At 42.6% G+C, this 15,929-nt stretch overlaps 1 protein-coding gene across 5 annotated transcripts in view; it reads left to right on the top strand.

Annotated features, from left to right (window-relative positions):
* The first annotated feature begins 14,790 nt into the window (after positions 1-14,790).
* The window catches only part of TNC (tenascin C), a 72,174-nt gene continuing 71,035 nt past the window's right edge, over positions 14,791-15,929 (top strand). For all 5 annotated transcript variants that reach the window (XM_057405880.1, XM_057405879.1, XM_057405878.1 and 2 more), the window contains exon 1: positions 14,791-14,915. The gene's annotated coding sequence lies outside the window, so the exon portion shown is untranslated. The remainder of the gene's footprint in view (positions 14,916-15,929) is intronic.

The raw sequence follows: 15,929 nt of genomic DNA, 5'->3' as shown, positions 1-15,929 counted from the left end.
CATAGTAAGAGCCAAGTGCCTTCTAATGTGGTGGTGTTCACTGTCTCAGACTTGCATGGCATAGGTGGTGTCATTTCATATCCTCTAACCACCTTGTCTGGAGAAATGGTTAGGTTTGCCTGGTTGTTGTAATTGTCTTCACAAAGGGCCTGTGATCAGGAACTTCCATCAGTTGTAAAACTAAATACATTATAGCCATTTTTACTAAGTCCTCAAAGCTTCCTGTGCAGCTTGAATTTAGCGAGCAAAGGAAACCATTCAAATTATGCCCATAGTTCTCTGGGGAGAGCTGGGTCTCCGGCTCTGCTCAGCCTGGTTTCCAAAGCAAATTGACACGGGGGCATTTGGAGAAAGCTTTGTAGAAGAGTCCAGATCGTCGCTGTTTTCTCCAAGTAGACCTATTAACCTGTGAAGGAATCTGAGATTTGCACACCCCGAGTTAGGAGGGTCCCTGAGGCGTGTTTTCAATGATCGCGTTATTCACATTCTTGAGGTAAAACATACTCCATTGTCATCACGTCTCACCTTGTGTTTCCTGATATTTTATAGGAGGCTGCACCACTGTGTTTCTGATGTCACATTCAACAACTCTTAGCAGCTTTCTTTCTCCAGGTGGAATACAATCTATTGAGACCATTGGCTTTTTACAGCGTGGTGAAACATTAACCTTTTCCTCTCCCCCAGTCTAGAACATCACACTTCTGACCTGCCAGCTAGGAGACACGGTCATTTACACCAGTCAAAACCCGAAAAAGCTATTTTGGATTTATACCCCTTGAAGAGCAGAATTTGCTCTTGAGTGCTCTCCTTCCTCTCAACCTTTTCCTGCCTGGCTAAAACATTGAAGTTTTTGTAGGCTCCCACATTAAATCCATATTAGCCTGGAGGGCAGGCAGTCCTGTGCCATTGTGGTAAATATATCAACTCACTCTGAAATAGATATGCCTTTTATCAGATTCTTCTTTAATGAGGAAAGAGATTTAATTTCATGGTTAAAAAATTAAAATGAAATGAAAGACGTGATACATGAGCAATGCCATTAGACTCTGTAGGAAAATGGGAATTTTCAGACCAGGTCTAGACAGCAGTCTCTGAAATGGTTAATTATGGAACAGATAGCTCATTTTCAATGCTTCCCTGAGAAAAGACTGATGAGCACGTAGTCCAGAACCTGGAGAGAAAATCCACTTCATAGTAAGTGCATCACATATATTCTCACCTTGGCAAAGTCCATGGCACTTTAATGAAACATAAGGACTAGAAGCAACGAGGGAAAGGGGAGAGCAGAGGTCTCTGTGCACCCTAATCAAGTACACACATACATGTATGTAAGCCTGAACCACCACCAGTCCATGAAGAAGGGCAATACCTGCTGTGTACCAGGCTGTGAGGTGGCCACAGTGCAGGGAGGCTGAATCTGACCCTAGAAAATACTGTTCAGGGACTCCCAGGCCTCTGCGAGCAAACCCTGCAGATTTAATCATCTTGGTCAACGAGAGTTTCTGGTGGTTTGTTTTGCTTTGGTTTTCATACACAATGCAAGAAGTATTAATTCCCTGGACTGCTTTCACAAGAGAAACACAAAAGGCATCCACAGTCTGTTGGTCCCCTCAGTATAGTTTTTATACCCACTGAATCCTTTGCGGCCAGTTTCTGGAAAGGACATGAGTGAAATTGGAAAGCTCAGAACACTTCGTGTGTTCCCTGCCCTTGTTCCTGGGATGTTCGATTTTGTCTATGATGGGATGTAAAAAATGTAAAATACTTTTTTTTCTCTTTTACTGAGGTTAATTTATTCATTTGTACCACAGTGTTGGAACAGGTACAGGTGTCAAGAGTCGCTTCCAGTGTTATACCTGAGTAACTTCCTCAAGTGTCCATTAGCCTGGAGAAGCAAATGGATTTACTGAGGCTTCGCTTGGTATTCTGTCCGTACTACTTCTTTTTCTTCTGCATCTGAGATCCCCCCAGTCCATGTCTCTGCTGTCTGAGCCAGCTGCTGAAAATGGAGTCAAATATTGTAGTGTCCTTCCTGAACTGTAACATGTCTTTAAACATATCTAGCTCATAACAGAGGGCCCCATACCCATAGAATAAACAGGGCCTTTCTCCCCAGTTCTCCCTAGTTCTCTTACTGTCACTGACTGGCTGCCTGCTCAAGGGCTTCTTACCTTAATGTTTTTCAGTATTATAGGACTGTGACACCTCCTCTAAATAGAACATAGGGTTGCTTATACTTACTCACACTCTTGACTGGTTAAAAATGCCTGCTAGGCCACCTAAACTGCATATTGAATTCAGTCATGTTGCACTCATGTTGTTAGCATGGTGCTCTATGTTAGTAGGAGAGTCCATGCAGCAAGGGTTAACAGCCCCCTTGCAGCCCTGTCTTGAGCGCCTGAGGTCTGGGAGCATGGATAGGGAGGTGGCACAAAGGGGAAAGAAGATTCCTGGCTCCATGGAGTCCTTTTCTTTGCAGCCTCACCTAAAGGAAGAGGAGTCAGTGTTTTAACACGGTTGGTGTCATTCTCCAGTAGTATCCCTGTAAGGGCTGAGCATCCAAAGAGCAGGCAGTTTGTTTGTGGCTCCTTACAGAGAACTAAGGTAATTCAGCTACCCTACGGGATACTCTAAATGCAAAGGAAGTTACTTGACAGCTTGTTTCAGCAGACAATATCACTGTTATTGCCAAATGTTTTCCTTCTGGCTTGCCTTAGGGTGGGCAGATGGGGGAACACCCGCAGTGGATTAAAAACCGGTATTTGTCTGCAGGTACCACTGCCAAACAGAAACCCTTTTGCATCTCACAGAGTCCACACAATCTGCAGACTCTGAACAAGCCCAGTTGGGAAAGAGATGAATTTTTCACACTTGTTTCTCCAACTTTAATAATAATAAAAATATCAATGCAAGCTCGGGAAGGCAACATTCCAGTAACATTTTGCTTTTACTGACTGAAATTTCCCGTAAGATGGGCCTCTGGCTATAGAATGGAAAATGTGTCCTCACTCACTTCCCCCTCAGTACTGGGCGGACGTATAGAGTCTGGTTGCTTTGTGATTCTTGCCAGGGCTGCTGCAGTAGCTCTGTGCTGGTGAGTCCCTGGTGCCATGAAGTCACAGCCACGAGGCTCCCCGTCACTGTAGGCGATGGGGTCGGTGGTTTGTTCCAGGCGATATTCCTAAGCCCTGTGTCACTTCATTACGCAGCAAATTGGGAGCAGACACTGGTAATAGAGACAGAAGGAAACAAAAGGAAAGAAAAAGAAGAGTCATAACACTATCAGAGAAATATGTGTAAAGTCCCTGAGTGCTTCTGCACTGTGGCCAAACGCCAAGTTGAAACCTAAGATGCTTGATGTGCTGAATTCTGAGTTCCCCACCACAATGGCTTTTATATATGTATATACTTTATTGTTATTTAGCAACTGGTAGTGAGATATAAACTTTATTGTGTAGCAGTTACCATGTTGAAGTTGTGGAAAACTACAGTAGGAGGACATGGGCTGCATTTGGCTATAATTGACTGGAATTCATGACACGGAGTATCTTTTGTTGGCTTTACAAAATGGAATCACTTCCTAACTGTAATGAGAAGTCTTGGACATGAGTGTTTTGGGACACTAAAGCACTGGCTGTTACATGAGTACTGCTGATCCTCATTGCATAATGGTGGCTGTAAAAAGCTTTTAAAGGAGGAATAAAATATTTGGAATTTGATATGTATAGAGGTTCCGAGTCCTCTCACTGTTCTCCAGGCATCAGTTTCAGAATTCAGCCTTGTGGGAGGCACTGCCTTTGCCAGAATAAATGCAGTTTAAAACAACAACAGTAGGAAAAACCCTCTCATAATGCAAATGCTTGCCCTAAAAATTGCTTTAGTTGAGAGAAACCTAACTACACTCTAACTAAATCAAGGCTGTTCTGGAGATGACGCATTAGAGATCTACAGCACAAGAGGCTTTTGTGTCTTGGTTGTTTTGAAAACAGGTACTAAATTATTGATACTGATGGTGCAAAACCCCTGAAATGTCTGGTTTTTGTGAATTCAGTTCTCTTCAATTTTGTAAATTAAGTTTTGAAGGAGTATTTGCACAATACTGTCATACAATACTCCAAAAATATGGTGATACAAGAATTTTATTCAGAACAAAACCAGTTTACTTAATTTCTGTTGTTGTGTTGTCATACAAATAGCTGGCAAACAACCTTATTATGTGGAATGGTTTGTATTATTCTGCTGTGGAAGGTTTGTCTTGTTTGCTAGCTCTGAAAGGGAGATAATCTTAAATCTGAGCTAGGACAGGTGGTTACAAGCAAGAGAGGAGGTTTAAACTGAGTTTACTCTTCTGATGTTGACGTTAAGAGACCCCTGAACTCCCGAGGAAATAACAGGGTGCTCCTGTGCTTTAAAGAATGCAGGAAAGGCGATTGGTGTAAGGCGTAGTCAATTATGCATTCTTCTGTCTAACCTGAGCATGTATTTTGCTTCCGTTGTGTTACCTGATGGACTCAGTCTCAGGCTAGGGTGCACTATGCTGACCTATTGAGGATGTGAAGAATTGGTAAATAAGAAAGGATTGGTGTGAGTTCAGTTACAGAGTTGCATTTTTTTGTTGTTAAATTTATGACTTGGATGCTGCTGACAAATTCACTCTGTCTTTTGGCTCCAACTGATTGCAAAGCTGGATTTCTAAAGACATAGAAGCAACGTAAGAAGTGAGCTAACCCATTTGAAGAAGCCTGGGATTCCAGCTGTGTTTAATAAAATCTGAGCTAGCTCTAGAGAATGTCAGTAAGCTAAATCCCATCTGCTTTGAGGTTTCCCTTTGGTCCCAGAAGCAGCCAAATGCAGGATATGAGGAGAGGTGTATAGGCTCCTACCGGAAATGCTGGGAAAAAGGCAAGGAAAAAAGGCCTCCCCCTGCTCCTTTGGTCTGCTTTTACGATGTGAACTCACTAGTGACACAATGCAGCGTGTTGAGCAATACACAAAGAGAAAGCAGGAAGACCTGTGTACCCCTCCCTGCCATCTAAATGGGATCATAGAATCATAGAATAGTTAGAGTTGGAAAGGACCATAAGATCGCCTAGTGCCAAACCCCTGCCCCAGGCAGGAACACCTCACACTAGAGCAGCTTGCTCCAAGCCCCGTCCAACCTGGCCTTGAACACTGCCAGGGATGGAACATTTACCACTTCTTTGGGCAACCCGTTCCAGTGCCTCACTGCTCTCACAGTAAAGAACTTCTTCCCTATATCTAACCTGAATGATGAGCTCTGTGAAGAGCCAGCATCACCTCTCACTTCTCCCATTGCCGCGCTATGCCCATAGCCATTTTACAATGGGCAGTGCCAGGAACTGGGCTGGTAGGTCAATGCTTCTATCTTTTGTGCTTGGGTGCTAACTGGAGATGAACAGCTACATCAGGCTGGGCAACTCTGAGGACTCCTGTGTGTGAAGTAGGGTTAACCATGCAGATGGTCCCTGGCAGTCTTTACAACTTAGATATGATATCCCAGCTGATCAGGGAGCAATTCTGACTAAAACCAGAGGAAAGGAATATACTGACTAGCACTTTTCATTAAAAATCAGCAAGACTGGACCTGGGGATCGAAGAGGAAATTCTCACAAGTCTGTTTTTCCTTGACTGTATTTCCTTTTCTGTTATCAAGAACAGAGGGAATAATTACATAAATGTAGCTGTCAAAACCACTTTATGAGTACTTAAGAAAGCCAGAATTCTATTTCAAGTATGTGCATTTATTGTGCCTACCAGCTCCCTTCCCCTCTGCTCCTGGGATACTGCTCTTGAACCTGAGGTTCAACATCCAAAGTTCGTTCTACTTGAAAATGAACAGATTATTCCAACTCTCACACTCAAACACTTGGCTGGTCTGTCTGGCTTCTGTCTGTACTGTTCCAGTGAACCTTTCACCTCTTCAGCTGATTGCAGAATCACAAGCAAATGATTGGGAATCACAAAGCAAATGATGGGTTCTCCATCAGCCACATTCCTGACTTTCTTTAATGACTTTATCTGCTGCTCTTCCCCAAAAGCTGGCTGGAGAAGTTAAACATCCCTGTTTGCTAAGCTGTGACCATGATTTATTAGTTTAAAATGATTTTAGGATATGCTTTGGAGACTATAGAGACAAAAGTGTGTAGAACCAACACAAACAGGTAGCTTTTAGTTGGTTTGGGATACTTCTGTCTCCTCAAACACAGCTTGAGATTTCTAGTACTTGGACAGGCCCACAGGTCTCTTTCTCTCTTATGGGGGTGCTTTGGATAGAAATGGTTTATCCCCCTCTCTCTTTTACATCAGTGGAATAGGACTGTCTTCATAAAAGCCAGACAAACTGTGCAAGATGGACACAGTCCATCTGCTTATCCTCAAGTGGGTCTTTTATGGATGGTCTTGATAGAACATTGATTGCAGTGCTTATCATACATACTAATCTGTCTATACACTTGCTTACCTTCACTCAGAGGAATGCCAGTGATGATATGCATGATAGGATGCTTATAAATGTGTCTGAACAGCAGCTTTTATTTCATGTCCAGAGGGTACATCATTGAAGGTCCTTCTGCTGCATTTTCCTACAGTGTCTTCCTGTGACAGAGTTTTACTTTAGCATGAAGACAACTGTTGTGACCAGCTTTCTGATTTAAGGTCACACATGGTTACCTGGATAGCCAGTGAGTCTTGTCTCTCCAATTAGCAAATACTAATCACTGCACAGTGATTATCAAACCCACCACCTTCAAGTCCACGGATCCAAATCCTTGCAAAGTTTCTCTTTTGTTTTGTGGGGGTGTATGTGTGTGTTTGCATGTGTACATTTGCTATGGGTTACCTGTTAAACAACTAAACAGTCTGGGTACAGCTTTTAGAATGACTGCATTGCCCGAAGCATGAGTGACTAAACTGAGCTGTAATCTTCTTTCTTTGATTGTTTTCTCTCCTTAGAAATGAACTTTCCACTGTTTTCCTCAGAATAGAGACGTATTACAGCAGAACCAGGGTGTTGTGTACTGTGTATCGATAGCTAAAAAATACCCTATTTGTCATGTAGGCTTCTGGCTGGGTATTAGAAAGGCTTGACCCTTGTGTTTGCTTTCTCATTCTGCTACTGCCATGTTTAATTTTGGTGTAGTTCCCTTTCAAAACAAGTGCTATACTCTTTGCCAAGCTTGTTTTATAAACTGAATTGGGTTTGGTATAGCTTATTGTGCCCTGGGGAAAGATTATATTAGTTGCAAGGTTCCGTCTTATTCTTTTTCTGTGTAAGTGCTTTGACATTTTTGAATGAAAGGTGCAGTTGGGACTAAAGATTGCTTGAACTCATGCAACCATTTCTCTGGCTTTTAGTTGTAGCATGGCATGGCTCACACTGAACAGTCATTTAAGGAAGTAGTTAGCTTCCACAAGATCTGCTGGTTACACCTTCAGTCTCCTTTTTCCTAAGAAAGCAACTTTTACGTTTAATAACAGCAGAGATGTTGATGTGACAGTTGTACATTCCTGCACAGGGGTAGCCTCATGCTTATGTGAGGTGAATGGTCCATTTCTGGTGCTCATTTGGCACCTCTTTTAATGACTGAGCATGTTCTCTGGGAGCAACATCTCACCTGGGGAAGCCCATCTTCCAGGCCCTTGTTACTACTTAGGGTCATTGCTTAGTCCAGGAAGGCACTGAAGATTATGAACTGTCCACAGCTTCTTTGGGGGGTGTGCAGGAGGTGCATGTGAGGTGTTAATGTGGTGTAAATCATGACATATGGGTAGCAAGTGCCATCAAATTCCTACCCAAAATTAAGTCACATTCTCATTAAACAAACCATACTTGATAGACCAAGCTAGAGACCAAGGGAACATTGTTATCATTCTGCAGATTGCTACCTTTTTCAGCTACCACATTCATTAGATGCCCCCATTTCTCTCTAAGGGAGTGAGGTAGAGCAGTCTTGTGGGTAATGTAGGTTGCCTTCCCCCTTTGTGATGACAGTTGGGTGGAATTGTATCATGTTTTCCAACAAAAGGTTACTTAGGTGTGCTCACCTCTGTGCTGTGTAAGTACCCACCACCCTTCAATCTTTATTAGCATTAGGAACCCTCAACAATGTAGGGATATACTGACAACAGCTATTGTTATATTTGAACATGTTTCCTATAGAATGGATGAGTACTAAGGACTTTTGCTTTGCTGTATTCATTACTTAAGCTGCAGTAGGGAAACTGCTCCTGCAAGACATTTAAGGATCTGTTTAACATGATTAGCTGTAATTTTGACATTAATAATCTTAAAAACATGATTACAGTAAAGTGCATGGAAGTATTTAGGGATGGATAGAAGCATGTGCTTAAGTATTTTCATGCATGGAAGCACTTAGAGGATACAAATTGGTGTAGTACAGAATAAAACCTTTACAGCAGTTACTTTCCTTGTGTCATCTATGGATTAATAACTTATGATTAATGGTAACATGCTGATAAATGGTTTATGCTATTCCACATAGGGGCCTTGACTTTCTCAGTCCTCAGCGATTTGGTATAGTTTTCCTTGTCACTCTTTCTACATAGTGAAAGCTATGTTTTGTCTCATAATAATAAAGTCTACTGTAAGTATAACAAAAGATGAAGGTGTTTATGAAAATTGCAAGTCACTCTGTGTCACAGACATTCACATCAGCAGTTTGAATGGAATATACTCATGTCCTACGTAGTTATTATTGTCTATTTACTATTTTTTTTCAGTGAAGTTTTGATTTTTCTGGAGTGAATTTTGAATCTAGGTTATCTTTATGTGTGGTATCACCAACAAATTCTTGTCTAGTGTGTATTATCAGTGTGTTGAAGTCTATCTTGTAAAGGACATTTATTTCATACATCAGGAAGGGACATGATCAAGGTCATCTCTTCAGAGCAAGGCAGACCTTGTATTAGCACCCAGTTCATCTGGCTCCACTCTCAGGTATCCCTTAACAGGCACATCACTTCTTTTCATCAATGTGATAAGAGACTTTGAAATAACCTTATTAAACACCAACATCTGCTCCATTACCTCTTGTTTGTGATTAAGCCTGTGGCCTGTACAGGTCATACAAATGCTGCCAGGGTACACTTAGCTCTTAAAAGAACAGTTAAAGAAGGGCTAAATGTTATCTGTCTCAAGTGTCTTCCTGTGTACAGGCTGTACGCAAAGTCAGTGGGTTTGCTCTCAAACAGCTGCTTCCTATTTATCTAGAGAATGAATGCAACCCTGGGGAAACGGTCTGATAATAATAATAAGTTCAAATAATAGAGGAAATTTCCTTTTTGGAGATCATCTCTTAAAAATTCCAAAATTGACAAGTATGTTTTTGTAATTTAGTGGTTGGTGTGGTACTTAATGAACATTTTTAATGGACATTATGGGGCTTCAACCTTACTATCTCTACATGTGCAGTTGATTCCACTGAAATTCTCAGTGGTGCTGATCTGTGCAGCAATTGCAGACTTGTGCCTTCTGGTACAAACATTGGTCTATTTAGGTCAGACTTCCCCTGAGTTAAGAACGAGCTTCTGCGTTCTCTGATACCAAAACTGTGAGCACTCTTCCTGCCTTTTTACATGGGTTGCAATTATCAGGATCAATCCAGCCTCAAAGCATGTCTTCGGCATGGTTGAGCATGGTCATACCACTGCTCATAACGTTTGGGAAAGGATAGTCAATGTATGACTGCATAAATTAGATCTGAATAGAAGCACTGGACAAGTAGCCGTAAGTCTAAGGTGCTTGAAAGCCCTTATTCTATTTGAGAGTTATCACATCAGGAAATGGAGGGTATTAGCGTAGAGGCAACATGAATTGCTGCAAATAGCAGATATTTAAAGCAATAGTTTAGATATTTAGATATTTTCTGGGGAAGCTGAAGTGTCCTCTTGTATATTAGCATTGAGTGGTTCTAAATAAATGCTCTCTTAGAAATCAAAGTGTGTTTGCAAATGCTTGTCAAGTAAGAAGCAGTGAATGCACTGGGACAGTGATTTGCTGAAAATTAATGGGAAATCAACTGAAAAGCAGCAGATAAAATCTTAGCCCAAGAGCCAAAGGTTTAGCAAGGTTGCCAGAATACTCAATGTGAACTAAACTTAACTGACCTGTTTCTGGCTACAGATGTAAAGGAATCAAGGCAATGCAGAAATAAAGACAAAAGTACTTGTACTCGATTCTGTGCCAGTGATATCTGTTGAATACAGTCTCAAAAGACAGCAGGTGGAAGTGTCATGGTTTAAGCCCAGCAGGTAACTCAGAACCACGCAGTCACTCGTTCACTTCCTTCTTCCTCTTCCCGCTCCCGGAGGGATGGAGAGGAGAATGGAGAGAATGTAACTCCCACAGGCTGGGATAAGAGCAGTCCAGTAACTAAGGTATAACACAAACCACTACTGCTGCCACCAATAATAATAATAATAAGGGAAATAACAAGGGAAGAGAATATAACTGCTCACCACCCGCCGACCGATACCCAGCCCGACCCGAGCAGTGATCTGGGTGTTCAGGATAACTCCCCCCCGTTTCTATCCTGCGCATGACATGCTGCAGTATGGAATACCTCTTTGGATAGGTTGGGTCAGGTGTCCTGTCTCTGCTTCCTCCCAGCTTCCCGTGCCCCTCCTCACTGGCAGAGCATGAGACTGAAAAGTCCTTGACCTGAGTAAGCATTACTTAGCAAGAACTAAAAACATTGGTGTGTTATCGGTGTTGTTCTCAGGCTAAAGTCAAAACCACAGCACTGCACCAGCTACTAAGAAGGAGAAAAATGACTGCTACAGCTGAACCCAGGACAGTAGAGAAAGGATCAAATGATGTAGTGAAGAAGGATCAAATGTCTCTGGAAATTACTTGAGACAAAAGCATCAGTTGTAAGAATGGAGCATGGAAAGGATTTTTAAAGTCATCTCTCTTTAAGGATCAACTCTGTGATATTATAGTTGCTGTTTAAATCTTGATTTTTCGTCTTCCTCTCAACATTAAGTAATAGAAGCTGTCCTCAACAGGATGCATTTCACTGGATCTAAATCGGTGCTGTTTCTCAAGCTGGCTGTCTTGCTTGTCTCCACTTTATGCTGCTTTTGAGCATTGTCCTACTCAATATTAGTTTCCTATGAGAAATTCTTTTCCTTCCAGCCACAGGCACTGAATATTTCTGGCTCCTAAAACTGTCCAAATCAAGTATCCGTTTCTCTGCCCTAAGGCAGTATCATCTGGCTGGCCATTTATGTCTCATATGTTGTATTCCAGTGGCTCACTGCATTCCCAGCTGCATGTTATTGAAATCAGCTGCATTATGTGTGTACCAAGGACTTCTGAGGCTACACTACCAGTGGTGTGAATTCCTCCTGTGATTCATGTCTTCACATTCAGGGCAGCTTCCACCCTCTCAAATATGCTGGTACGAAGCAGGTTATTCCTAGGACTGGGTGAACCAACACAGGTATGAAATGGGAACTAAGTCTGATTGCCTGTGTTGTACAATTTTGTCCCAAGATAATAATATGCATAACTTTTGCTATTCACTACTATTTTCCAAAGTTGGTCTCTTTCATACTTTCATAAATAGCAAGATGCTCCTAGATTTGTCCATCTGTTATGATCTTCCATACGTGTTTGAATTTTATCTCCAATATTATCTTAAAAGTGCATAAAACCACAGCAATAAATTCAAGAGCATGAAGCTTGGTGCTCATTTAATTTCTCCTGTTCCTTTCATATAAAAAAATGAATTGCCACCTACATTTAGCTAATGAAAGATGATACCACAGGGTACAGAATCCAGCTTCTTAGAGATCCCAACCTAAAGCTATCTTTCTGATTAAAATACATTTTCCTTGTTCTTTCATGTTATCATTTGCTTCTGACTCAGTGTTTCGTTCAGTTGCAACAGAGTGTAATTAAAGATGGGTGAGCCCAAAAAGATAAAACAAGAACAGGCCTGAACTCTTACCTGAAGCTCCCTTCGTATGGAATAATGTTGGAAAGTCAGGTAAGTGGGTGGAGAATTATTGGAGAAAAAAATTAGTTTAAATTTTGATTGAATAAACGTTGACAGAAAAGCTCCAAAACCACATTCTGCAGGTGGCTTTCCACAATTCACACACAATCTTGTTTTAGACTTGTAGGCATGGATAATGAAAGAAAGTGTTTTGCAAATGTATGCGGAAGGGCTGCTGAAGTAAGAGACAGTGAACGATTCAGTGCATGGGGAAGAGCTTTTTCTGAGGCAGATTTTGTTGCAAAACTTGTGTTATATGTCACATTAAATTTATGGCTTTGAGTTCATGTTTTAATTGAGTTTACCAGGACTACATAATTGGGGCAGAGCTCACCCAGGCTGGTACCAGAACCATCTAGAGAGTTTTCTGAGAATTACACATAAAAATGGGAGGCTTGCAAGTGGCTGTATACAGTAACCTCATTGCCTTTGAGGCTGGTGGAGGTGCAGGTAATGATGGGATAAAGGGGAATGAATTTAAGCTGAAAAAAGGGAGATTGAGCTGAGCTCTTAGGCAGAAGCTCTTCCTTGTGAGGGTGCTGAGGCGCTGGCACAGGGTGCCCAGAGAAGCTGTGGCTGCCCCATCCCTGGCAGTGTTCAAGGCCAGGTTGGACACAGGGGCTTGGAGCAAGCTGCTCTAGTGGAAGGTGTCCCTGCCCGTGGCAGGGGTTGGAGCTGGAGGAGCTTTAAGGTCCCTGCCAACCCAGACCATTCTATGTACAGAACAAGGTTTATTTTAAAAACTGTTGGATCAAAGAGGATCCGATGCCTTTACCAGGGATTAGTTAACATTTCTGAGCCTCTCTCCAAGAGAGGCTCATTTCTTGTCCTGGGACATGCCTGTTACAAAACACAGCATGTAAAAAATAAACTCAGAGATTAGAAATGGGTGTTCATCAATGGCTGATGCAGCGACATCACTGGTCTTAGTGAAACTCCTGCTCCCAGTGCTTTTTGAACCCTTCTGTAATCAGTTGGATGAGGGGATCTGTTTGGAAAAATAATTTGTAAAAACTTCAAAGAGTTTTTGTTTGGTGTTTGTATCTTCTGTCAGCAGCAGCTATTTGAAAATAACTAAAATCTGTGTCACGTGCTGTGGAAGGCAGCTCAGTGATAGCGCTAGACATGAAAGAATACACGTTATGTATGAAAGCCACAGCAAGGAAAGCTGAAGTAGCTCAGTGAACAGAGCAACTCTACTCTTTAAGGTCTCAAGAATAATGATTCTCAAATGGTGATTCAGAATTTCAGGGTCAGGAATTCTCCCATCCTTGCCCAAGTGTGTTCCTGGCAGTGCTGTGCCTGTGAAGCAGCAAAAAGTGATGTGCGAGTCCTGGAGCCTGGGAAAGGCCAGCTGGGTGCAGAGACATTCAGAAAGAAACATCAGCAGCAAGGCCTGAGGAATCAGTTTTTATCTTTATGAGCATCCTTGCTCCTGAGAGAGATCCCTTTTCTTTCCTACTGGGCTGTCCCACTGCCCCTTGGAAGCGGTGAGAAGAGTTTTATGTTCACTGTCTTTAGAAGTGTTTGGGTAACTCTTGCTTTCTTTATCTTCAAGCAGAAGAGTGATTTTATGCCTTATCCTAGAAGGCAGACCTGAATGTTAAACATTAATTTTCCTCTCTCGCCCTGTGCCACCAACACCCCCAGCAAAAACAAACCCACCCAAATTAAACCCAAAGCAATAGTGGGCTGAGGTGCAGGCAAGAGAGAGGTAGGCTTTTAGTACCAGATAGGAGGGAAATGAGTGTTAATGACTATCCTTTAACCGTGGTCTTTACTTTTTGCCACAAGCCTGAGGTTCAAGGGTAGTCAGAGATAACAAACACCCTGAAAAGGTCCCAGATGAGCACTCTGGGTGTCACAGATATCTGTGGCCTGGGAAGCAGGGAGAATGGGATGAAGGAGAGACCACAAGGCTCACAAAAGTGGTTGGATTATCTTGGCACACACGCACCCACGTAATCTCTTTTTATCAGATCTGAGAAGAAAAGGAATCCCTCCTGTGCCGTTTGCTTGGGCTTTTATATCCTCTGCTCTTTACAAAGAATCAGGCTAGGGCTCCTCTCATTAGACTTTCCTCTTGATTTCTCCACTCATCTGCCTATGGCTTTTGAGAGAGCAGGACTACAAAAGGAGGTGAAGGAGATCACAGGCTTGAAAATATGGGGATTTGCCAGCTCCTTATCTTGTGTTCATCTGTATCCTTCAGCTGATCCAGTGGAATGAGGTCAATTAGCACCAACTGCATTTCAGCCCCATTATGTTTTGTAGGAGTTGAAATCCTGCGGGTTTCCTCTGATTTTTATTGGAGTTTGCTACTCTTTCACAATGTTAAAATAAAGGGGATGAGGGGATTAAAACTCCTGATAATTTACTTGCTGATGCTGTAAGGAAAATATTCTGCTTTCTGAGTCATTTGCCCTGAGCTGACTTTCTTCTTGAATGGTTCAGGGGTTTCCTTCTTTAGCCATAAATTGCATGCAAATTCTTAGTGTGTGTGTGCCTGGGGATGACAGTGTGTGTGTATGTGAGTGTGCCTGTGTGTCTTTCAGAAGCTAAGCCAAAGAGAGGGGCTGTTCCTTTAAAGCAAAACTAGGGGGAAAAAAAAAATGCCTTCAGGCGTCCTATTACAGTGGAATGAGCCAGGGACCGGGATTTGCAGCTCAGCTATATAAACCCTCAGAATCTGGCTGATCTGACCAGTTTCCTTCGCTGTCAAACGTTTCTGCCTCTCACACACTCACCTGCACGTAACTTCGCCGAGTTTTTGACAGGACGGCCGCGAAGTCAGAAGCCAGCAGCTGACTTTAACATCCTATTTATTTCATGGAGACTGCTCACAGCGGGATCTGAGCTCTGTCAGTCTGTAAGGTAAGTCCCTCCTGAATTAAACCCTCTTCTCCCACGCAAGTTTGAGATGCCATAGTCCTCTGTCATGACACTTGTAGACACTGTCTGGATGGGCAGGGGTCTTACTAGGGGCTAGTTTTGAATTGGGGCACAGCTGGTTTTATTGCCTGGTGCAACAAGAAATGTCTCAGTGATATCAATCTGATCCAATGAATGAATGAAGGATGAGTTAGTCGGATGCTGGACACCTACAGAAATAGAGGCAGAAACCTAATTGGCAGGAAAGGTAGAAAATCAGATTTGGGGCTTCCTCTTGGCTACTGAAGTGATGTAAACGTTTCCCTCATCCTTACCTCGTGTGCCAGACTAAATTCACTTGCAGTTCTTACACCTCCCAGGTAAACTCTTCCTCTGCTGTTGTGTCTGACCCGAGAAGTCAGGCCCCTTCCCTTTGCAGTTTGCTGTCTGCACACTTAATTGCGCTGGAGCCTTTGTCACCTCCCTCCCTGCCCCCCACTGGGCTCCAGTTTCTTTTAAAGTATAGTTAACACCAGTCTGTAGTGGGGAGCAGAAGACAAAGGAAGATTCAGCTGCTATCTAATTACCGCTGCTTAAACGGGAGGGCTCTGGGAGCCGGGTGGGTGAAATTCTCCATCCTCTTGGAAAAACGGAGACCCTTTACGATGTGCCTTATCTACTTGCTGCCTCGTGCACAGAGATTTTCTGCATGACTGTGTCTGCACTTACCGGTTAGGCTCAAATTGGCTTAAAATAAAGAAGCGGATGGGGAGAAGGTATCGCCCTCAGCTTCGTTTAGGAGTTAAGCCCACTTAAAACTTGATGTTACATCACCTCTGCAGAGTTGTTCCTGCCTGATTTGCTCTCTGGCTCCTAGAAGACAGAGGTCTGGGCAGTTATTCTAAACTTTGGAAAAGTATGTGTCACCCTATGCAAGAGAAGCTCGTGTTCAGATTGAAATGATGGGACATATCCTCCTGCACAGCGGAGACCTCATAAAATTAAGAAGCATGATGA

This window comes from Pezoporus wallicus, unplaced genomic scaffold (assembly GCF_028554395.1).
Source record: "Pezoporus wallicus isolate ANWC-B61680 ecotype Strahan unplaced genomic scaffold, APGP_CSIRO_Pwel_v1 contig_4684, whole genome shotgun sequence".
In the NCBI taxonomy this organism is placed as follows: Eukaryota; Metazoa; Chordata; class Aves; order Psittaciformes; family Psittacidae; genus Pezoporus; species Pezoporus wallicus.
This window is presented reverse-complemented; position numbering and strand designations above follow the sequence as displayed.